The sequence below is a fragment of the Mytilus edulis genome, chromosome 3, assembly GCF_963676685.1.
Source record: "Mytilus edulis chromosome 3, xbMytEdul2.2, whole genome shotgun sequence".
NCBI lineage: Eukaryota > Metazoa > Mollusca > Bivalvia > Mytilida > Mytilidae > Mytilus > Mytilus edulis.
In genome coordinates, this window is record NC_092346.1 from 17,146,475 (window position 1) to 17,173,318 (window position 26,844).

The following is a 26,844-nucleotide window of genomic DNA, read 5'->3' on the forward strand; positions in this document are numbered from 1 at the left end:
AAAAAAAAAAAAAATGTTTGCTAAATTTTTTTGGCTCAGTATAGTTGACACTATACAAATCCTCATTAAAAGATACGTTCCTCAAGGTAACTTTTGGGGTCTATCTTTGTATTTGCAATTTTCTGGGGTGTTTATCTGAATTTCCCTACCTTTGTTATTCTTAAACTTATTTCATATAAAAAAGGCCATTAAGGCATGTAAGGCTAAGGTGGTATGATTGTCAATCATATCCACCAAAGTCAGAGCAAGTCCATTTATGATGTGGATGTATTGACTTTTTGTTTTTTGGTTTTTTTTTACTTGATTTCTAAGAGATCTTTTAATCAAAAAATATAATTATATAATTATTGCACAAATAAAACCTTCTAAAAGTAATTACTGTTTTTCTTACTATTTCAAAAATGTAATAAATATGGACATTCTCATACCTAAGAATCTCAGCAATTCTGCCAATATTTACCCATTAACATTTATCTATTTTTTCACTGGATCTAATTAGTTTATGTGAACCATCAAAAATAAGATTTCCTACATAAACTCAAGCCTATTACTGCCAATTACCTGATGTTAATTAACACACCACATTTTCTCGTTAATATACATAGTCGTTAATTGTTTATTCAGGAATGTGTTGATGAATGTATCAGTTATAGGAATAAACATTGCAAGCATCTTCACAGAATGTTTGTTCCATTATTGGAAACTTAATTACTTATACTAACTGCAAAAAGAAAATATTAGACCCTTTTTTCTAAACTTTTCATCTATTTATTTATTGTTATTTAATTATTTTCTCATGCTTTTGTATATGTTAGCCCAGGATATATTCACACAACAGATGGTTGTATTTTAGGGTTGCATTGAAGATTCAATATCAAAGATTCAATATCAAAGATTCAATATGTTCTTTCCTTTGGTGTTTTTTTTTTGTTTAATTGGGATTACTTACTTCAAGTCAAGATTTTAAGCTCAACAGAAACTGGTATAACTTGAAAACAATATCTTTTGAAATCATCTCTGTGGGAGGAATATGCAAATACATACAAAAGGAGGGGGTGGGGTTAATGACACAGATTTCACAAGATTTTTTACATTTTTTTTTTTATTTCCATTCAAAGCTTTACAATAATACAGTAAATTCAGAAATTATTGTGTTCCTTATTATTATGATTTTAGAAAATAGGACAAAAGTGAGAGATTAATGATTTAATGATTCTAGGAAAATTTCAATACAGATAATATAGGCATGTATAATAGATATCAAAAATGGGAGTAATATAATTGCGATCCTTACCCAGACACATTATATGCATTAATTAAAACCTTACAATAATTTCTGTATTCACAGTAAGTTAAATTTGAACACATTTCCATTTGAGGGTTCATTCAGTTATAAAGCTCAACCATTAACAAATTGTACACTTTGTCTTACCAGCCTTTCAACATCAAGCTAGCTTCCCAATATAAAAAAAAAACGCTTTGAAATATGACTTTGATTTTGCAATAATTATTTACTAATGTGATAATTGATGTATCAGCTTATAAATATAAACATTACGAAAATCTTCAAAGAATGGCGGTAAATATTATTAGGTAACGTAATTAGTCAGTTGCCTATTAAGTCAACATGGTCTCAATACTGCAGCTTTTAATCATCCGTCCTTTCAACAAGCTGTTTAATCATATTGTCACTAGAAGGGCCACTTGAAACATTACTTCATGACTGAAGCTAAACCTAATGTTCATCTAGTGCACTGAGACAAAAACAATTCACTTTGAAGATGCATGCAATTGAGTTCAATAACTTTTCCATTGCTTTACAACTACAATCCTACATGTGATTACCATTTATCATGCTATAAAATATCAGCAGCTCTTTTCAAAAAATGTATTATGAGAAAAAAATACTAGGATAAGACCTCGTTCACACACCAAATAATTGAATCGATCTTTATTTGAATCTATCTTTAAAAAGACCAGTTTGCGTTAACATTGCTCACGCAAGATTGATCGCATCTTATTTAATCCAGTGCGTTTACACTGCAACATAAAAAGAACCGGTCTGACCTTTATTTTTGTATCTAAATATAACATTCACCCGAAAAAAGATCGATCGCAAGCAACCTATAAAGCGTTTACACCAAAAAAAAAGATCGATTCAAATAAGATCAATCTTTTTAAAACCACCTCTTGAGGTTGACTTTTTAAGTCCGATTGAAGATCGATCTTACCCGTTTATACTGGACCAAAGATCGATCTAAGGAAATATCGATCTTTTTTGTCAGTGTAAACAGGTTCTTAGGCAAGAACATTTGAGTATAACTAAGAATCGATTCTTGTTGTAAGACTTTTTGGGAAAAGAAGTCCAGTATTTTCATTTTATCAAGATCTGGCATATATGAGCTTTTAATAATATGAAATTTACAAGATGTAGTATGATTGTCAATGAGACAACTGATCTCCATCAGAGACCAATTGACAAAGAAGTTAACAGCTAAAGGTGACCATATGCCCTTTAACAATGAGTAAAACCCATACCTCATAGTCAGGTTTAAAAGACCCTGAAATGACAAATATAAAACAATTCAAACAAGAAAACTAATATATGGACATGGGTAAATCAGATTATTCAATACCATTTGAAAAGCTTCAAATTATGTTCAACCTATATGCTAAGCGATGGTGCAGAAAATTTGACTTTTTAACAATGCTTTTGGTTGTCAAGAAAATCAAACTTTCACATAGTGTTTCTAACTGATGGACCTTTGAAAAAAATAATGCTGTCTCTGTTCAACTCACATGGAAGTATTCACAGAATATTCAAAGTTCTTATTAGAATTAGTTTTCACTGCTTTTTTACAAGAAGATCTCTGAGAAATTCTTCAATATTATTTTTCTGATATTTGGCCTCTGAGTTAAAAAATATATCTGTTTTGCACAGAAAATCAAAGCAAGGTGTCTTTTCTGATAATGTATTATTTCATTGATTTAACTAATCAAGCATATTTACAGGTTTAACATTGTATTTTAACATCTTCATCCTTTTGTGCTCTGATGGATATAAAAGTTGTCTTATTGGCAATCATATCACATCTCCTTACTTTTTTATTTTGCTTGATGTGGTCCTCACACTTTTAAAATACATGTTTGTGTAAAACACAGCTTTATCTGTATACTAAATCTCCAACTTTTCTGAATCTCTGACTCTCAACAGCCTTAAAAATACTCTCCCCCTTCAAAGACCAAGTCATTTTTTTTTAAAGCAATTTAAACCATTTTTTCGCTTTTACTTACAATCATTTTTTCCAAACATTGTAAATAATAAATCTAAGATCTAGAGAATAAATCAAAATGACTATAATTATTGTTTCAAATTAGCTTCAAATAGAATACATTAGCTAAGCCATTAAAAGTTCTGTTTGCTGAATATAAATTATTAATTTATGGGGAAATTATATACAATTTCTTAATGATTGTCTCTTATATTCATTATTAAATTTGTTATAAAACAATGATCTAAATATTATTTTCATGTGTTCTGTTGATTTTAAATCTTATTGTTTATCTGACACTTTAATAACTCGATATCTCATGTTGTTTTTTAATTAAAAGTTTTTGTTTTTTTTTGCATGATAGTGGTTGGTACTTCTTCACGGCTGCATTTAGTTAATTCAGATTCTAAAAGGTCTGTGCATGGTCTCTATAAATTTTCTATCTTGCAGGTTTGATCTTATATATAATTTTAGGACTGTTCTATTTCAGCTGTTTTAGGTTTTTAACCTCTTGATTATGTTTTATCTTTATACACAATTGGTCTCAAATATATAAAAGAAGATATAGTATAATTGCTAATGAGACAACTCTCCACAAGAGACCAAATGATGCAGAAACTAACAGCTCTATCAACGTGCAAGACATTTTTAATTGTTCCTTCATCTTGAAATGGCAATTTTATTTCGCGTTCTTCCGTGCAGATACCCCCCTTTACGCCCCTAATTTAAGGACATATGACTGCAAACAATTAAATAGCATTTTACAGCCTTCAACAATGAGAAAAAACCAATACAGCAAAGTAACCTTTAAAAGGCCAAGTAATGACAAAATGTGAAGCTTAAACATTCAAAAGAAAAAAATGAACTGCCTGATTCATAATAAAACAACAAACAAAGAAATATTTTGGCAGATAGTTTTCAATGACAGTTGGATTTCTGGTATAACTTTTTCTATCAACATATTTTTTTTACATCTTTCTTGCAATAAATGACAGAATTAAATAACAAGGTAAAAGGACCAATCAAGCTTTTTAAAATGAATCCTAACATCTCAGTTGCAACCATTTTAAACAAAATTTTCAAATATGGCCATCAAAGTGATTTATACTTATTATATATAATACTTGCTTGCCTCCAAAGATCACTTACAAGAAAGGATAAATTAATTTTTCAAACAGAAGTGCAGGCATATAAATTGGTATTACCACCCCACCATTAAAAACGATTATGTAACAATTAAATAAAAAACCAGTTATTACCTCTTCAAAAAAACCTAATAGTCCAGTCAAACTAAGATTTAACCTCAAACTAATTGCAACAGAAAATGTTTTAGTTCTAATCTATAGCATTATGCCCTTTATATACACAGAAAAAAGTCCCATAAAATCTAACTTGAGGAAAACTCAAAATTAGCATTTCTAATTTTCTATGGAAATTAACATGGGAAGGGGAGATAACTCTTGCAAAAATGAGTCTTTTTTGGTCAGTTTATGGTTGTTATGCTTGAAATTTATGGAAAGTATGATACTTTGATGGGGTTATAAGTTTGTATTTGACTAAATTATATAATCTTCCGTTCATGAAATGTACAAAACCGAAGTGTTATGGGTAGTTTTATTTTTTTCGTGCATTTTTCATTAAAGAAATTGAAAATTTGAAGCTTTGTGACCATTTTGAAAAAATAATGTGAAGATTTGGTATAGTTTATATCTGTATATTATATTTTTTCAGCAACTTACTTATCTAAAGAAACTTTAAACCGCAAAAAGAAGAATACATGCTTTATTATTTTTATCAAATTTGAGATTCTTTGCCGTGACATGCTGAAAAATTCAATAAATGGTCAACTAATGAATTACGAAATCTAGATTATTGCTTGATAAAAGATATGAAAACACCTTAAGAGTTGTTTGTTATAATCTAAAGACTGCTAAAAAATCAAGAATCAATAAATTCTGATGAATAGAAGCAGTAAAGTTATAATTTTGTATTAATTTTTATTGATAATTCTGCCTTTTTTTGCAAGAGTTATCTCCCTTTTCAATGCAAATCTCCACAGGAATTTTAAATGGTGATTTTTTTTGTCTTCCTCAAGTTAGATTTTATGGGACTTTTTTCTGTGTATATTTGGGGTATAATGCTAAAGATTAAAACTTAAAAATCTTCTGTTGCAATTACTTTCGGGTTAGGGTCAAATTTATGCTAGATTGACTGGACTATAAGTTCTCTTACTTTCTCTATACTAGCTCATCCCTCTCATGTGAAAACTGTTGCTTTGATTTGTAAGATTGTAAAATGTATACATGTACTATCTTAAAAACATCATGAGTCCAATTGAGAATGAAAAGCTATATAATAAGCTTGTATGGAACATGACTGTCAATATATATCATTAATTGCTACAAATATCATTAATTGCTACATTAATATTTAAATCATAAGCAAAATATAAACACTTTTATTTTTAGATCAATCACTAAATAAGAATGCAAATAGAATTAGGATTAGAAATGCATTAAATTTTTGTATTATCTTTTCCAAATAAAAATAATCAAAATCTAATTTAGGAAATATATCATTATTAAAACAAAGAATTGTAAATATTTACACTTTTTGTAAATCAAATACTTGAACTAATAAATAATTTCATTTTTTTTTAATTTTCCAATAGTATATTTTATTAACTAAATCTAAAACAAACCTAGAATATGATGAATATATTATATATACATTTCAAATCCTTATACTAATTCATAGAAAATCTTCAATGGTAAAAGACACTAATTAATTAACTGACAAACCTGTAAACGAGGATCTGTATTGGACTTCACCTCTACACCGACTGACAGTTCATTGTTATTCTCTTGTCATCGAACTAGAAATAAAATATCTATTAACGTACAGGATATTGAACATGTTCTATTGTTGCTACTAAATAAAATTCTACTCTGAAAATCCAATCAGGCCTCTTTTAATTCCTTAAATGTTATTTGGTGTGCAACATTGGAACAATAAACCGAAAATTTAATCGACATTAAAATATGGCACCTTTCGTAAATGTACTTTTGAATGGGTTTTACGATAATGATACTCTGAATTTATAGAAAGTTGTGAGACTTATTTTACATAATTATACACGATGCATGAAAATGTTTTTTGGAAACATTATATCAGAAATGCAAAATCTGTAGGAATCAATATTTGTGACTTATTATTCTTTGAGATAGATGAGTTTTTACGACTCTTAGCCTCTTTTATTAAATTGGATACATAAATCTATTCTTACCAACTATCAAGCTCTGCAATTACAGAAATTGATATTTAAGAATACCACAATTTTTCAGTCTTATAATATATACCCTAATTGTATAAATATGCTATTTATAAAAATAAATCTTTAAAAAAAAGGGGGGGGGGGTGTGGTTATTCAGCTTAGTTACTTACTCTTACTTCTGTGGATTTTCAATGCAAAATATATCATCCATGAATAAATGACTTTATTGCATAGCAATATAATTTTTCCCACAGAAAGTAAGCAAAAGTTAGCGTGCAATAAATTCCACTATTGCACTTGTGCAATAAATCTTCAAAATTCATGACGTCATCAACAACAAAATCTTAGTTTAAACCAATTTTTACTTTCAAATATTATATTGCTATACAATAAAAGGGTTATTGCATGAATATTGGGGAATATTGTCCCTCGTAGAACATATATTGGACTCGCAAGCTCGTGCAATATAAAATTCTACTCGGGGCAATATTCCCCAATATTCATGCAATCAACCCTATAATACTCCTACAGTGTGAATATTCTAATAAGGAAATACTGGTAATGAATGCCACTATAGTCCTTAGATACTGTGTAAATTAAGAAATTATTACCAGGTTTTTAGTAATGCAAATTAATACTGTGAGTTCACTTATATTTGTTGGATACTAATTTTCGTGGATTTCGTAGGTACAAGAGAACAATGAATTCAAATTATCTAAAGGAATATGTATAAAGAAATTTGCAAAAAACCACGAAATCAAATATCCATATGAATATGAAAATTTTCCTCAAACCACGAAAATTGGTACCCACCAAAAGAAAATGAATCCACAGTAATGCCTCTGTGTGAGTATCACAATAACAAGAACCCCCATTCTGATAATTATCTATACATATATATCTATATTCAGATTTTTACCTGAAATCACACACAAGAACTATAATGCACACAATAATTTCTGAATTGACAAAAAAGCTTTGTCTGCTTTGATGGTCGGGTTGTTGTTGCTTTGACACATTGCCCATTTTATTATTCAAAATTTTTCACACCAAATTAATCAATTTTTCCAAATTTTTGGGCACCATAATCAACCCAAGATCATAACAACTGTCCATTGAGTGGTTATTTTTCAGAGCTTGGTACCTATATTGCATATAAACAAATGTTTGCATTCTTTCTGTATTTTGACAGATATTACAGGTCAGTTCAGCTGTGTTGTTCAATGCATAGTTGTAGCACAATTAACATCTAGCAATGAATTACTCAAACCAGGACAAGTGGCCCTTTTGAACTTGCAGTAAAATGATAGTATTTGCTCCCTGTTGAAGGTCTGACTGCAACTTTGAGATGAAGAATAGCAACAAAAGTAACATGTCTTTGCTTTTAATGTCTTATGTACATAAAGATGAATAACAGCCATAAATAGGCTGATTCTATGCTTTTGATATCTTTCATCACTTAGTTACTTTCAAAATTGTACTTACTCATCACTTAAAATCATGGATAGGCTTTAGACTGTTTAATTTGCACTTTTTGAAACTGTCATAATCAAGAGCACATTCAGGTATTAATGTCTTCTGTATATATCATCATAAACCATTTAATCTTTTTTCCCCCATATTTCGTAATTTCAAATTTTGCGAAAACAAAACTGCATGACAAGAAAGCACCAAATTAAAACTCTTAGTCGTCAAGAAGGGGTTTTAAATAACCTCCTTGTTCCTGTCTTATATAAATAAACTCATCATAGATACCCAGGATTAAATTGTGTATGCCAGTCGCGCTTTTCGTCTACAAAAGACTCATCAGTGACGCTCGAATCCAAAAAAGTTAAAAAGGCCAAATAAAGTACGAAGTTGAAGAGCATTGAGGACCAAAAATATTAAAAGTTTTGCCAAATACAGTTAAGGTAATCTATGCCTATAAAGTATAGTCGTCATTATTATAACATCTGACTTTTTCACATAAAGTGACCCAAATTATTAATTTGCAGCACACCAGAGAAAAAGCAGTATTTTTTTTTTATATAAACATTGAAATTCCATCCAGTAATAAAGAATACATTAAAAATACAAGAATTTTCTGAGGTATTCCATTTGAATGAATAAGTGTACTAATTAATTGATTAATTATTAATACGATTGTGATTATCAGTCACAGTTTATTGCTTAAAGATAAAAATACAATTGATTAGCTTTTTATTTGGAGCCTTTGGGGATGCATAATAAAATAGAAATATCACTAGGAGAAATCTGTTTAATGTTTTGTATTGTATACTACTTAATAATGTATTTCTCAGTGCTTAGTACAATATAATAAAGAATTATTTTTGATACATTTTAAAAAAGATTTTTAGGCAGTATATCTGATTGATTGTATGATTAATTGGTGTTTAATGCCACTTTCAGCACTGATTGCTATTTAATGGAGGGAGCCGGAGTGCCAGGAGACAGTGGTAGATCCAGAAATTTCGATGAAATGCCTCAGTGATTCCTTATATAATCAACCAAATTTTTCCCACAAAGGGGGGGGGGGGGAGGGTCCCTTGCCCCCCTAAATCTGCCTTTTGGAGAACCTTAAAGCAAAACTTGTAATAACTTGCATGTATTTTTCAGTTCAGGAAGCAATATCTTTGGTTCATATTGTCTTAGTTACACTGGTCAAAGGAGATTTTTTTCATCTTACTAGTATTTTAAAAATTTACAATTTATAGTTTTTTTTATGTTTGGGACTTCCAAATCCACGTAATTATTTAGATGGCCAACAACAAAAGACGGTGCATTATGGGATAGCCAATGTTAAAAATATTCAGAAATTGTTTGGAATTGCAAAGTTGGTGCAATATATAGAATATACAACGCTTAAAAATTCAGAAATTGTTCCTAATTTCTGGATACAGAACAGTTAGTGTGTAACAATTTCATCAAGTTAATTAAGCAAATAATTTGAGGAAACACAGGCAATTTTCCAGACACTTCAGCAGCTGAGTCGGGTCTCTTGAGCAATAAATAGGTAACAGCCAATAGACAATCATCAATAAAGTCAACTCAATTATATTTGTAATAATTTAAATAACTAAATAAATATTATCCTAATATAATATCAAGTGACTTGTACTATTGTTACAAGATTGTTGAAGAATGTACCTATAATATAGTATAGGATGAACAAACATTCAAGTTTCAAATTTCAATTTTATAAATGAACAACCTCAGGTCAATCAGCAGGGGCGGATCCAGCCATTTTGAAAAGGGGGGTTTCTCACCCAGGACAAAGGGGGGGTTCCAACTACATGTCCCCATTCAAATGCATTGATCGTCAAAATAAGGGGGGTTCAAACCCCTGAAACCCCCCCCCCCCCCAGGATCCGACATTGATCAGGGTCATTCAGGTAAAAACACATCATACTGGACATTGTGATGTGAATATATTTGTTATGTGATCACAAATTCTTCAGAGAATTAAAGAACCTTAGTGAGCACGCTCACATACCCCACGTCCCCACATTGTCATTGGAGAAATTAAATAAGTATAAGAAAAAATATTGAATAATAATTTCCTGTCAATATACATAGTATGTCCTTATTATCTACAAAATTTCATGAAATTCTGTTGTGTGTTTTCAGAGGAGTTGAGATGACAAACTGTTGCAGAAGTACTTTGAAGCAAATAAGTTCAAAGGGGCATAACTCCTAGAAAAAAAATTGAACCGTAATTTCCTGTTGATATGCACATCTACATAGTATATGTCCTTATTATCTACAAAGTTTCATGAAATTCTGTTGTGTGGTTTGAGAGGAGTTGCGATGACAAACTGTTGCAGTAATACATTAAAGTAAATAAGTTCAAAGGGGCGTAACTCCTAGAAAAAAAAATGAATCGCAATTTCCCGTCGATATGCACAACTACATAGTATGTCCTTATTATCTGAAAAGGTTTTGTGAAATTCTGTTGTGTGGTTTGAGAGGAGTTGCGATGACAAGAAACAGGACTGACGGACGGACTGACAGACGGACTGACGGACGGACGGACGGGTCAAAAACATTATACCCTGCGCAACTTCGATGCGTGGGGTATAAAAAGCACAAGTTGGAACTCAGCTTTTTATTTCTGTAAACTTTTCTAAGACAAAAATCCTGCTTATAAGTCTAAATGAAGGATACTTTGCCTCAAAAGTCCAGCCGTGTTTATTTTCTTGTCAGCATTACAAAAATTGGGGTTGGACTTTTAAGAAAATAGGGGCTTTCAAATAACCCAAGTATAAGAAAAAGTATATGTACGGCTCATGTCAGACTGGACTTTTCAAAGTCAGACTGGAATAGGTCTCAAGTCCAGCCAGAGTCCAGTTGAACTCCTGTTGAAATTTTCATACCCGAGATCATGTACTAAACAAGAAATCATTTTAAAAATAAAAGAGATATGATACAATTGCCAATGATCGATTCAACTATCCACCAAAGTTCAATTGAAGTGGATATAAGCAATTATAGACAATAGTATGGTCTTTAACAATGAGATCAATTAACCCATGACATATAGTCTGCTATAAAATAAAGCCAGTGTCATGAAAATATAAAACAATTCAATTGAGAAACCTGGAGGCCTAAGTTACAACAAAAGAATTTACTAAAATCACATATGACAGTCATGATTCAAACAACCACTGCACTACAAGCACTTGGATAATGTGTGTGTGTGTGGGGGGGGGGGGGGGGGGGGGGGCAGTTAAACATACCTCCACTGTCTTCAATCCTTACAGTTGTCTCCAAATTTTTTTTAGTCTTAGAAAGAACGTTTGAAACCAATTACAAAGTTTTGGTGTGCACTTTTGTAAATATTACTCAGAATGAATTAGATTCCAAAACTGTGAATTCCTGTGACTGACCATTTTATCAGCTGCCTGAAAACAAGGATCTGATTTTTCAGTTTAGTCATGCTGAATAACTCTTTAGTGCAGATTTTGTTTTTCTCAAAGTTAGATATAAGTTATAGTTAAATATAATTTACAAACACAAGCCAAAGATTAGTTTCTATTTTCTGTAAAAAACGCATTTACAATCAATAATTAGTTTTTTGCATGCAATAAAACATGCTATTTCATATCAAGAACAAATTATTTCAAACTCCCACCCCTACTGGTTTGTACTGTGTTTTCTGAGTTCCAGTAAATTGCACAAACCCTATTTATCCTATGCTAAATAGATCTGTAATGGAGGAACTGTCCCAAGACCCTATAATTATGTTCCGTAATCAAAGTTTGGTTCATCCCTCCTACGATAACAATACTAAAACCATAGATGTAATACCCATCTATGCTAAAACCATGTCTCTCGCCCCATGATGTAAACTTCTTTGTCTTAATGTCTAACTAAACCATCTGTTCTCTGCCTGATATGATGTTTACATTAGCCATGATTAATGGTACGGTTGTTTTTTACCACATCTGAAGTTGTATGATAAGCGACAGAAACAAGATTCACATGTTAAAGACAAGTTATCTGATGACAGAGGCTCCTATCACCTTGTATCAGGAGCTAATATGTCATTAAGATGCTATTTCTGATCAGCTGATTTTCAACAGAACAATTAACCACTTATTTTCTATTGACATTCCTTAATAACACCTTCCTTAATCTGTAGTACTCAACAAGTGGTAGTTTTCCATTCATTAAAATTATTCATTCTATTATTGATGAGTTTTAACTTTAAGTCATTTTTTTCCATCCCTCAATTCAGTGTTAAAAAAATAAAAAATAGACAGTTATAATTTTTTAGTGTTACTATTAGGTATAGAACCACTATTTAATCGGCCAAAACAAAAAGACCAAACAAGAAAGTAGCAATTTGTTTAAATAAAACTTTGCAATGCATAACTGTTACTTTGTAAAAAAGAATAATATTTTGGTAATTTTGGTATTAAAAACTCCAGTTGCGGATCCAGAAATTTTTATAAGTGGGGGCCCGCTCTGATCAAGCTTCAGTGATTCCCTATATAATCAACCAATTTTTCCCAGAAAAGGGGGCCCCAGGCCCCCCTAAATTCACCTCTGAGCTCAAGTACTTGGGATCATGTCAGGTATAATTTCGACATGAAATGACTTTATTTGAACTTAACAGCATTTCTATAAATGATTTACAAGTTGCAGTATTCAACATAGAAAGCAATGGGGCTATAAATGAACTAGAGGTGTTAAAACCTTAATTAGTAAGAATTTATTTTCTTCAGAAGAACAGAAAATATCAGCATTATTAATTTTACTTGCTTCTGAAAAACACATTTGAAGGCATCAAAAATCTAAACTAGAGGCTCTAAAGAGCCTGTGTCGCTCACCTTGGTGTATGTGAATATTAAACAAAGGACACATGACAAAATTGTGTTTTGGTGAAGGTGATGTGTTTGTAGATCTTACTTTACTAAACATTCTTGCTGTTCACAATTATCTCTATCTATAATGAACTTGGCCCAGTAGTTTCAATGGAAAATGTTAGTGAAAATTTACAAATTTTATGAAAATTGTTAAAAATTGACTTTAAAAGGAAAATTAATAACTCCTTAGGGGGTCAATTGACCATTTTGGTCACGTTGACTTATTTTTAGGTTCTACTTTGCTGTACATTATTGCAGTTTATAGTTTATCTCTAACTAAAATTATAATTATATTCAAAATAATAACAAAAAAACGGCAAAATTTCCTTAAAAATTACCAATTCAGGGGCAGCAACCTGTTAAACAATTGTACCCCATGTCAGATTTGCTCTAAATGCTTTGGTTTTTGAGTTATAAGCCAAAAACTGCATTTAACCCCTATGTTCTATTTTTAGCCATGGTGGCCATCTTGGTTGGTTGGCCGGGTCACCAGACACATTTTTTAAACTAGAGACCCCAATGATGATTGTGGCCAAATTTGGTTAAATTTGGCCCAATAGTTTCAGATTTTTGTAAAAGTTAAAGACGACGGACGACAGATGACGGACGCGGGTCGCCAAGTGATGAGAAAAAGCAGAGAAAACTGCAAAAAAAATATTGCTTATAAAGTTTAAATGTAAGAAATTTTTTCAGCTTGTATTTCAAAATAAAATAAAGGTTATAATTCCTACAAATAATGTTCAAAAATACAAATTGATTCTAATGATTTCTCCTTTCTAAGAAATAGGTAGTAGAAAAGGTACTTAGAATAACCTATACATTTTTACATTTTTATAAATAAAATTAAGTGTGAAAAAAACTTCCTCCCGAGGTACCAAGTCAGATATATCAGCCCCGCTATGCTACAAGTAAGCTATCCAAAACACCAATGCAATAATTTATCATCAAATTCCATGAGGGCCAAATCAGTCAGTAATAAAACAGCTCATGCCTTACAAATAAAAATACTATTTTAAAAAGCTATTAGCAAACAAGAATATAAGTATAAAACACTTAGAAAAGATGATTACTGGTAAAACATGATATGATCAAACTGTCGTTAAATTCTCATTTTCTAATAGATGTTATCAATTTATTTTCTTCCTTGTTTTGTGTAATTTGCAAAAGCATAATCTTTTGTTTATATGTAATATACAAGGGATCAGCGAAATGAGTTTCTACATTTCAGTACACTGCCAAATACTTTTCTCAACAAATGAAGCAACAAAAAAATAATACACATCTTTGAAGATTGAAAATTCATTTTAGAAATGACAGCTTAGATTAATATTCTGAAATTATGCTTTACAATAAGGTACTGATTATCATGACCTAATTCTTTACTGCAAAATAAGTAAATTCAGTCACGGGTTGTCGTTTGTTTATGTGTTACATATTTGTTTTTCGTTCATTTTTTTACATAAATAAGGCCGTTTGTTTTCTCGTTTGGATTGTTTTACATTGTCTTATCAGGGCCTTTTATAGCTGACTATGTGGTATGGGCTTTGCTCATTGTTGAAGGCTGTACAGTGACCTATAGTTGTTAATGTCTGTGTCATTTTGGTCTTTTGTGGAGAGTTGTCTCATTGGCAATCATACCACATCTTCTTTTTTATAAACCCTTACGGGTTTTAATAGGCAAACAAAACATGTACAGTTTCTGATATTACACAAAGAATTGGTAATCTTGCATATATCACACTTTACCATAGAATATATAAGAAAAAAGAATGTGTCCATAGTACATGGATGCCCAAATCACACTATCATATTCTTAATGTTCAGTGGACCATGAATTTTATTTAAATTTATTAGGGTCAAAACTTTAATTTGGCATTGAAATTAGAAAGATGGTATCATAGGGAACATGATTACTAAGTTTCAAGTTGATTGGACTTCAACTTTATCAAAAACTTTAACCTGAAAAGGTCAATATCATTTTATATGTTCAGTGAGTCGTGATACTTTGGCCAAAACTTTAACCTGAGGGTGGACAGACGGACAAACTGAAGAAACAAACAGACATATGAACGAATGGATACACAGACCGAAAAACATAATGCCCCTAGCCAGGGCATAAAAAGCAATTAAACCCTTACAGATTTAATAGGCAAACATGTACTTTTAAAGAAACATACTGATAAATACTCGTTTATGAATTTACAAGAAGATGAATATCCTGAATTTATCATGATTTACCATAGAATATATAAGATGAAATTGATGAAAATAGGGAATTTTAAGCTAGACACACAGTGACTCCTTTTTTTTTTTTTTAATTTTTAATAGAAAAATGTATGATTTACCTCTACTGTGGCCATTTCTAATTTTTTTTAGGTTGCTGTCTCATTGGTATCAACAAAAAATTGCATTGATTCAAACAGCTTAAGTTGCGAAAAAATAAATCAAAATTAAAACATATTTTTAATAATTAATGCTATGAAAAAAATCCAACATATTTCCTTGCATTTACTAAAAGGTTTTCACTTAATAGACCACTTTCGAGTTCATCCGTCACCGGAAAAAACTCGTCAATTATACGCGCATTTTTGACATCATTTACCAGATAGAGGGGGTCGCCTGTATCCCTGCACTATTTACGTTCATCAAGCGTCTTGGTGATCGTCATTGTGCAGGATAAACTAGAAATAATGGTTGTTCTGTAGGTACTTAATGACAATTTCCTAATGACATCAATGCTGATTGTCAATTTTGATAATTCAATTTGTCGTATAATTCGTACAATATAGAATTATAGTTTTCCAACCACTCGCTCAACATTGGAATGGAAGTGACGACGCCCCTAAACGCACAAATGACGTTCACTAAAACCAGAGTTTTTGACGGAAATGCATCGAACTCGAAAGTTGTCTATTGGTCTCCAAACAGATTTCATCCTAGGAACCTCTCATATATAGTTTAGATCCCACACTTGAGTTTGTTGCTTTTAATGTAAGTGAATAAAACGATAAAAGGTTAAACTGTGGCACTACATAAGAAAATGCCTGTACCAAGTCAGGAATATGATGTTATTTTTGATTTCTTTGATGTGTTTGTTACATAAGGTGGTACCCAACAACTTCACTAAAAAAAATTTTGCTCGTTTATAATTATCATAAAATTTTAACAAAGTACTTACTTTGACCCTTTGACTAAAATATAAGAATTTCAAAAAACTTGAACCAACCGTTTTATCAGAAAATTACACTGGTTATATAGCAGTTAGACAAACTCTTATTTTGATCATCGAGAAGCTTATAAAAATATTCCCTTAACAACACAACGCAATTAAAACGCTTAGCTGATTTTACAGAGTTATCTCCCTGTCGTGTTAGGTACCACCTTAATTGTGCTTTTGATTTTGCCATTTGATAAGGTATTTTTGGATCAGAATTTTTCTTAAAGATCAGAATTTTAGTTATTTTACTCTTTAGCATGTAACTTTAATTCTAGCAGGATGAAGACTTGGAGCATTTAATTATTCCATGTTATGATTTCTTAATATAAACTTTGGAAGTGAAATGTTTGTTTAAATCCTTCTTTGAATAAAAATCCATTAAACTTTCTAAATGACAGCAAAAAAAGAAAGATTTCAGCATTCTATAAAAAGTAATTTCCGTTAAGGTTATAAAGAACGCTGAACTTTCTAGACATTTGTGTGACATTTTTTCGTTTTCCGACTGACATATAGATTCACCATGTAATAGATTACCAAAGAAAAACATTGCCATAATTCACTTAGCCAAAGCTTTTCCAATCACTTCTGAATGTCTTTAGAATGTACAAATCTATTTTCGAAGGTTTACAAAATTTATCAATTATATTAGGGACAGAAAAATGTTATAGTAGGACCTGCTGTCGGTAGTAAATTCAATTCTCTGCAGTATTGTCAGGATAGGACAAAACGATTCTCCGAGAGTACTTCAAACTGATAACCAATTCTACCATCATTTGTGTATAGGGAAAAGAAAATTGTTGCTTCACAATTTCGTTTTGAATTAACTTTCTTAGATTTTGTATAATTACATTGAACTATAAACATTTTGATTCTTTAGCTCTGATTTATCAAACAGAAATATTTATAACATTATCTCGTTTATAAAGAACATCCATTAAAGACAAAAAATGTCTAAACTTCAAAGTCATGGAGGTGACTACTTTACATTAATCAATGAAACTTTTAAAACCTCTCATAATACGTTCTTAGTTATAAGTAAGGAGATTTTACCTTCAAAGAATTTAATTAATTTCCTTTTCCAGGAATATCTTAGGATAAAATCTGCAATTAATTATGACATACTTTCTTCTTCCATTGATAACGAGAACCATGTCTTGTCACGCTCTTTGTTATAAAAATCTTTCTTCAATAGTTATTAAAAATTTCCATAATGTTCGCTTCTTTAAATTGTAAGAGTATAATAGTAGAATTATATAATTATATCTGTTGAGGCTTCTTAATTTTTCCAAATCATCAGGTGTTTCATGAGAACAAGGAATAAGAAATATACGGGACATTATATGTGGCAAAAATCAATTGTCCATTTCTAATACTGTAAACTCAGAAATTATTGCGATTTTGTCATTGAAGACTAAACTGCGATTTGAATTTTTGCGATATTGAGCAAAATTCTGTTTAATTCATATGAAAAATTTTAATATGTGAGTTTAAATTATTGCAATTCATAACACTGTCACATATTTCCCAATTATAAAAACATTGCAATAATTTCTAAATTTACAGTAGCTATAAGTTCAATGAAATTCTCTTTAAATCCATATCACTTTAATAAATATTGCAACATATACAATGTTACCATTAGTTCAAGAATTGGGTATTTTGTTTTAAGGTCTATTTTTTCATATAGCTCTTCCTGTGTTTTTTGGTACTTATAAATGTATTCATTTCATTTTTTTGGGGTTTGAGTGTTCCTGATTCAGAAAATGTTTCTGACGGAATTTTTAGATTTATCGTGTTATTTTCATTTGGTAAGGTTTGCAAGGGAAGAGGGTCAAATTCATACAGGGTGCATTATCCCCCTGAATGTCTTATGAAGGGAGAGGAACAAGAGAACCCAAACAAGTCATTAAATAAATTGTCATTTTCGTCTTCAACAGCTGTTTTGGTTCTTAAACAATCTTAGCTTTCAAGCTTTTAAATTTTTTATCATGTTAATTGCTTTTACAATTTTATCATTACAATACACACTATATATAAATGCAACACAGGCAAATTATCTTAACTAGCAGCTGAATGGTGAAAAATAATTAATATGTTTTTGAAAGTATAATATTTTCTGTTGAATATATCATTTTTATTATGGTTCTTTAATAGTGCCTGTTGATAAAATTGAGAATTGAAATGGGGAAAGTGTCAAAGAGACAACAACCTGAGTCCAACCAAAGAGCAGAACACAGCCAATGGAGCACATATATCAACATTTTATAACCAAAAAAAAAATAAGACGATATAAATTTTATGTCAATTCATTGCTCTATTCTATCATAAAGACTGAAATAATATACAATTTCATCTTCTCAATGTTGGACTTGCCAAAGTAAATCAAGGTACTAAAGTACTGACATCAGATGACCACAAGTTCGGGTGGATGGTCACAAGCACTTGTCTCAGAAAAATAATCACATCTCTATTTCTCAGAATTAGGTTAAGGTACATAGATATATTTTTTTCTGAAACAAGTTCCTGTGTGGATGATGAATAAATGACAAGGAATTCAAACTCATCCTAATAACCATACCCATAGCCAGGGGGTTCCGGGGGTTCGGACAAACCCCCTTGAAAACAAATAAGCACTGTTCAAGTCAACGTTTTGTTCGAATTATGACTGTTAAAGTCGAGTTTGTGAGTCCAAATAACCCCCCCTTGGAAATTCCTGGCTACGTGCCTGATAACTATTATATTGTAGTGATATAATATCATTCTATTCTACCAATAGTGCAGTGCAAGTGCAAAGTGGACACTATTTTGTAATAATTCGTTTTTCTAATAGATTGGATATGAGTAGGCATTCATATTTTCCTGCCTTTGTTGCAAATTCTTGTTTAGATATTCTTCTGCATGCGTTAACACACATTTTTCGGTTTTCTTAAGTTATTGTATCTATATATATTTCTCACGACAAAACATTTTCATATAATTTTTCTGCGTTCTTGAAAATTATTCTAATTGAAATTAATATATAACAAGTGACAAGAATGTAATTTTGCACTTGATAATGTTCCTGTTATTATAGGCCTAGGGTAACCAGTAAAATGTTCCTGTTATTATAGGGTAACCAGTAAAATGTTCCTGTTATTATAGGGTAAACAGTAAAATGTTCATGTAATTATAGGGTAACCAGTAAAATGTTCATGTTACTATAGGGTAACCAGTAAAATGTTCATGTAATTATAGGGTAACCAGTAAAATGTTCATGATATTATAGGGTAACCAGTAAAATGTTCATGTAATTATAGGGTAACCAGTAAAATGTTCATGTAATTATAGGGTAACCAGTAAAATGTTCATGTTATTATAGGGTAACCAGTAAAATGTTCATGTAATTATAGGGTAACCAGTAAAATGTCCAGTAAAATTTTCATGTTATTATAGGGTAACCAGTAAAATGTTCATGTAATTATAGGGTAACCAGTAAAATGTTCATGTAATTATAGGGTAACCAGTAAAATGTTCATGTTATTATAGGGTAACCAGTAAGATGTTCATGTAATTATAAGGTAACCAATAAAAATAAATTGCTTTGCTGAGCGCAGCTGAATATGACTGCAGATGTCCAACCCTGAAAAGTTGGGGCCAAAATGGACACAATATTCACGCTTGATATATAACTGTAGTCAAAGAATTTAAAAATTGCTTATATAATTTGAGTATATATTATTCAATTTTTTTGATTTTGTGTAATACACTATGCTGTCGCAAATTGAACCACCCTCCTCACACTTTCTGCCCTCACTGTCAGTGATCTGCAGTAAAAATAAGGAGTCCCTGAACTTGCCTTCCAAAATCCTTAATGAGAACCCTCACAGGTCATATTGTAATTGATGATGCACTTTAAGGATTTTGATATAACCTAAAAGATCTCAGATACCACGTAACTAAATGCAATACAGCTAATTCCTTTCTCATTCTAATTCTACAATAATAGCTATTGTCATTAAAAAATTAAATGTCATTAATTAACTGAATTAAAACAAAATAAAAATTCCACTTTAGGGTCAAATGCAAGGATAATAGGACTGTTATAGATCATGAGTATAATCAGAATGAGATTATTGAATCGTTACCTGCATGAAAGATTTTCTGTCAGCTGATCTTCACAATCTGAAAATAATAAGTGAAAATTGTCAAATTTACCAGAATTAAAGAGATATCCAATATTCATAACAAAATATCATTGACCTAATAAAGTGATTAACTTAAACAAAAAATTAAAGCTGATTTTACACAGGGGACATCTATAAGAGATGTAACAATATCAGCTATATTATATAGCTAATGACTCTTTATAAAATTCATAAAATTGCTAAAGAGACATTATATTGAGCTAATTGTGAGTAATACTCCAACTCTAACTAAAATATCATCTAAAAGTATTTATAATAAAGATGGCTATCTCTCATTTGAAAGCTTTAACTTTCAACTTACCCAACAGGGTTCAAAAACAAAAGCTCAGTAAGTTCCAATATAGCTATGGAACAATAGCTATTAGGTCTTTATGATATTTTTTGACTATTTGTGGACCTATGGTAGCTCTCATGTCCTTATGATATTTTTTTAATATTTGAGGACCTTATAATGGTCCTATGGTCCGCAAATAGTCAAAAAATATCATAAGGACCTAAGAGCTAGCCCAAATAATGAGCCAATAACTATTTTTCTTAAAATTTCAATCATCACAGCTTCACTGGGGTAAAGCTGATGACCGTAACTGCATTCACGGTCATCCCAAGATGTCGGATGAAAAATTAGGTCAGTTTCTGTATTGTCTGTTAAAGTGTTTCTATATCATTTTCTTTACAAATCATACATTGAAACGATGTAAATTTATAAAAGAATCACTTGGAAATCACTAATTACTTCCGAGAAATGTGCATGAAACGGGAAATTCGATTTGAAAAATCACAATCGAGATGACCGTAACAGAATCAGCGATTCATAACAAGGCTGACCGTAACTGCTTTTAAGATGACCGTAATTTGTAAATGATGACCGTAACTTTTAAAGGATGACCCTCAATTCTAAGAAATATCCGTATTTATATAACTATCTTTTTGTATCAAATTATTAATCGTATTGGTATACACATATTAATATGAGAGTTTTATCCTATAGGTAGAAGAAAATAAGACATGCTTCAAATGCAAAGATTACCATATGTATCTTTTTTTACAGTAGAGTGTTTAATTTTAAAAATGAATTTGCCAAAAGACATGCAAATGAACAGGAAGGGAAAACATGCTACAAAAGCGCGATAAAATTACACCTTACAAGCATAATGAAAAAAATGCGGTGCACAGTTCTACTGCTCGACATAAGATTTTTTTTTGTTTCTGGGATTCCTTTTAATGACATATAATAAATACACATTTTTAAAAATGCCAAAAAAATGCATGTACACCCATTGATATTATATCGTCTTTCATTTTGTCGTGCAAATAAAATAACAGAAATATTTTGAAAATATCATTCGAATAAACTAGTGAAGGTGAGCTCCAGCAAAGTAGATCCTTAAAATAGTATTGTACGAAAAGCGGATCACACTTGGCGGAACGTTGTCAATTTGTATATACAATGTATACAGAAATGTTATTCATACAGTCAGGATTCTACTTCTTCAAAATTATCTCCCCATTACGCCAGTTCATGCTCACAATCGTAGAAATGGAAGCCATTGTAAGGATGACGCTCTGCCAATTTTGCTCTTGAAAACTGATAAATTTATCCACATAGCACCATTACGATCGATCGTTATATGTCAGTTATATTTTAAAAGACAAATGTATCTACTAGCTAATGAGCATTAGTTAATGATCTTGTCTGCATTGATTCAACTTAAAAATATTGTCTGTTCGGATGTCAGATGGAATTTTTGAAAATGCTTAAGCATTTAAAAAAATTCTAATTAAATATTTCGTGGAAGGGCAGACTAAACAATTTTAGTGGTTGAAGATTATAAACCCTATAGTTATCACACACAAGAAAATCATATTTTTTCGAAGATATCCATTTTCATCATCCAAATTAAAAGACTGTCGTCAAGTACTTTTAGAAAAAAATAGCTATTCGAACACACCTACTCTGTTTTTGTGATTCATTAGATAGGTATCTCACTTGACCCATATATTTCATCTTTTCGTACTGTCATTTTTTTACGTTATAAAGTCAACCTGTAGCTTTGATATATAATAATGATAGAATCTGAAGCGAGATGCTATATAAAATACTCTTGCTTTGTACGTTTTAAAGACAAAATATACACCCAAACATGCCCTAACATAAAAAGGTGCACTCGATTTTTCTCTTTTCGATACAATCGTTACCTGTTTTGGGAAATTTTTTCTTGATTCACATAATGGAAGGGCAGACACGAAAATTTCTGAACTATAAGTTTGATATGTTCTCCGTCCGTGATAAAAAAAAAATCGGAGGTTATGCATTTTCTACATCCAACTTATAGATACTATATATAAAAAAGAAGATGTGGTATTATTGCCAATGAGACGAACTATCTAGAAAAGACCAAAATGACACAAACATTAACAATTATAGGTAACCGTAAGGCCTTCAACAATGAGCAAAGCCCATACCGCATAGTCAGCTATAAAAGGCCCCGATAAGAATCATGTCGTCGACTTGATATCTTATTGTTTTGCATTACTATGTAATAGATACATTGAAAACTTATGCAAATGGTGTTTTTAAAATAAGAAAATTGTCGTTTTATTTGTTTCTATTAACTTTTTAGAATTTTGTTACTATATCAAACATTACAGTTAACATTTATCGCTTTCTCGATACACACAGAGCTTCGATTCTTTTGTTCTATTTCAAAAGTGTTTCCGCCTGCATATACCAAGACAAATTAAGATTTTAATCTGCTTCCTCTGGAACCATACACATGGGCTCGATTACCAAATATTCGTATGTATTATTAATGTTTTTAATGCTCCATTTATTGGCATTATGTTTTTCTGGTCTGTGCGTACGTTCGTCCGTTCGTCTGTTTGTTTGTCCAGCTTCAAGTTAAATAAAATTGAAACTTAGTACACATTTTCCCTATAGTATGATCTTTTTAATTCTAATGCCAAATTACAGTTTTATCCCATTTTCATAGTCCACTAAACATAGAAAATGATAGTGTAGATGAGGCATCCGTGTACTAGGGACACATTCATGTTTCTTCAAATTTTCGTCGTATCGCTGTCAATTTGTGTTAAAATTTTAACGTCGATATCAATAATTATTCCATATTGGTATTATTTTAGTAGGTTTCTCTATATGAATTGGATTTTGAATAAAAAAGCATATTCACCTGAGGAAGTGTTATTCACCGCGCTAAACGTCACGCGCTTTTTCATGCAACGGTATGGTAAAATGTTTCATGTACAATTTGTTTTGATATATGTTTGACATTAAATATATGATTTTCTTCCCTCGAAATATGGAATAAAACAATTACTGTCTTTTGTTTCGGTAAATATGGGGTTTAATTGACTTTTGAAAAACTGATATTCACTTCGGCCGTCGGCCTCAGTGAATATCATTTTTTCAAAAGTCAATAAAACCGCATATTTACCTCATCAAAAGACAGTAATTGTATAATATTTCATTGTTTACGAGAAATATGCAATTTACTATCATTGTTATAAATCCTAAATATGGCCAATTATATTATAGTTTAAAAAAAGAAATTTATGAAACATATTTATATCCGCTAACCGTGCCCCTATTGTGATCGACAAACTCAACAAAAAAGCTTTGAATACAATACGGATATTTCTTAGAATTGATGGTCATCCTATAAAAGTTACGGTCGTCCTATATAAATTACAGTCAGTCTTTACAAATTACAGTCATCCTTTACAAGTTACGGTCATCTTTTTACCAATCACGGTCATCCTTGTTTTATGTTACGGTCATCTTGAAAATATTTCGATTATGATTTACGGTCATCTGAACGATTTTTTCAAATCGAATTTCCCGTTTCATGCACATTTCTCGGAAGTAATTAGTGATTTCCGAGTGATTCTTTTATAAATTTACATCCTTTCAATGTATGATTTGTAAAGAAAATGATATAGAAACACTTAAACAGACAATACAGAAACTGACCTAATTTTTCATCCGACATCTTGGGATGACCGTGAATGCAGTTACGGTCATCAGCTTTACCCCAGTGAGCTTATGTCTAGGTTTGTATCTATTATAAGTTGTTTTTTAACATTTAGTTGTGAAAAACAAATTTTGGGGATGTATGCAGTGAACGGACAAAACGGACAGACAATTTCAAATGTTTGGCTTTGAGCGTTCCTGATAAAGGTAAAACCAGAATAGCAATTCGGACGCAATAAATTATTAACGTGTTGTTTTCCACTATATGTATAGGTACGACTAAATGGACAGCATGAAAATTTAAACATTTTAAACATTTCTGTCCTGTCAGACTGTCTCTATATTCATATAGGGTTTGGATGATAATAAATAAAACTTGCATTTTACCCCAATAACCTATTTTTAGCCATGTTCGCCATCTCAGTTAACAGACACGGTCATATAATGACACAGGCCAAGTTTGGTTAAATTTGGCCCAATAGTTTCAGAGGACAATATTTTTTTGTAAAAGTTGAAGGACAATGACAACAACGGATGATGGACTCCAAGTGATGAGAAGCTCATTTCGTCTTTCAGCCAGGTGAGCTTAAAATCAACATTTTCCTTTCATTATTCACTAGCCAGATATATTTAGATAGATCATAGCTCAGATTATGTTCAAATTCTAAATACATGTATTAATTGAACTTTCTTGGTCTTAAGAGCTACATGTGTACATGTATTGTCATGATACAATGTAGTTCTTCATGTTTATACACTTAGTAAACTAATTCTAATTTAAGAAAATTTTGTTAATGTTTTTATTTAAATAAAACAGAAATAGGTTGAAAAAATTATTTTGTATACAAAAAATTCTATCAACTTATACAATCTATTGATTTTTCAAAGAAATTTAAGTGCTTCAAGTACATACTAGTCACATCCCTAACCCTAATCTTAACCCTAACCCTCAATTTTGTGGTTATACATACAAAAATTGAATTTTTTGCTGTACAGACAATTATCAAAATTTAATCAACAATTCTAAGAAAAAGTCCCAGACATTGGACATTTTTTAATATCTTCCCTGTGTACATCACTTACTGTGAAAATGTTGGTGTGTTCTGATCATGTTCATGGTAAGAGTTTTCAAATAATTTAATTGCTCATTTATTTTTATTACTTTAAAGTCATATGAAATGATCGATATATAATGGTTATCCAATTATTGAACAAACATATGTATATATCATAAATTAAGTCTTCTGTGCATGATTTATAATCGTCACAAAATTTTTTATCTCGGTCTGTTATGATGTGAAAGTATGGCAACTTAAATATCATTAATTGTCATGTTTTGAAGCCAAAGTTAACAACTACAGGTCATAGTATGGCCTTCAACAATGCGCAAAGCCCATACCGCATAGTCAGCTATAAAAGGCCCTGAAATGACAATGTAAAAAAGTTAAACAAAGCTAGGTTACTTTAAAATATAATGGTCAGGTTGTTGGGTTTATTTCGCCATGAATTTATTTTTTCCCAAATTGCCCGATTCTTACAAAGACATGGAGTGGCACTTTAAATAGAACACAGTTATCAAAAAATTACAATACCATGTGTAGGAAGCACTTTCAGTATCAACCATAATTAGAATCAAAAAATTTGAATGCCTATGATATATCATGATCAATAAAACTTGAGCTATAAAATAAATAGCTAAACCAACCTGAAGTCACTTGGGTATAGTACGAGAAAGTTAAGTTTTTTAGAAATGTCTAAATTATTGTCATACTCCCTGCAGTTAAAGAAGGACTTCATAAATATTCTGAAAATGCATATTCAAGAAGTGGTGTTAATAAGATGTGGATACTGAAAAATTAAAAAAAGAGTTATTGCCTGTCACTTATTGGTGAATTTACAATCTCAATCATTAAAACATTGTACCAACATTAAAACCTTTGATCTTCAACTCCTTATACGACTATTCAGCATACGAAACTTAAAACCTGACTGAAAGAACTTGTCAGCTTGTTTCATTAACAAAAAGGGCACTAGGCGTTTTAAATATCTGGTTTTAAGCAGGAATTCAGTTTACTTTGTGAAAAATCATACAGATTCACGAGTTAGCAATGATACATAAGCAAAAAATACACCTAAGAAGATATCACTGCCATGCTGGACCGATCTGAATAAATTGAACTGAAAAAAACTATAGGTTGGTGTTAATATAAGAAAGTTTTATCATATTTTGATGCTTTTTTGTGTCAAACTTACCTTTGTTGTCAATTTTGTATATTTGTGATTTTTCTCTGTTTAAAGAACAAAATGCATATTTTTTCAACTTCCTTGTTACAAATAATTGAAAAAATACATAATCTATGAAATTTGAAAAGAAAAAGTTATATGGGATGTTTATGTTTCTGGTAAAATCATTTTTTGTACCCCCCACCCATGTTATGTTTCTCAAAATTTCACTAAAAAAGGCCGTCTTGATTAGTAATAACATTTGAAAATTTCATTACTCAAAATACTACTTATTGGAAATAAACAATTCTTTCACAG

The 26,844-nt window shown here is 30.8% G+C and overlaps 1 protein-coding gene across 4 annotated transcripts in view; it reads right to left on the reverse strand.

The window, feature by feature from the left end:
- LOC139515915 (alpha-mannosidase 2x-like) overlaps window positions 1-26,844 on the reverse strand; it is a 128,758-nt gene that overhangs the window by 58,847 nt on the left and 43,067 nt on the right. For all 4 annotated transcript variants that reach the window (XM_071305677.1, XM_071305675.1, XM_071305678.1 and 1 more), the window contains exons 4-5: window positions 20,256-20,292; window positions 6,074-6,147 (exon numbers count right to left, since the gene is read on the reverse strand). The gene's annotated coding sequence lies outside the window, so the exon portion shown is untranslated. The remainder of the gene's footprint in view (window positions 1-6,073; window positions 6,148-20,255; window positions 20,293-26,844) is intronic.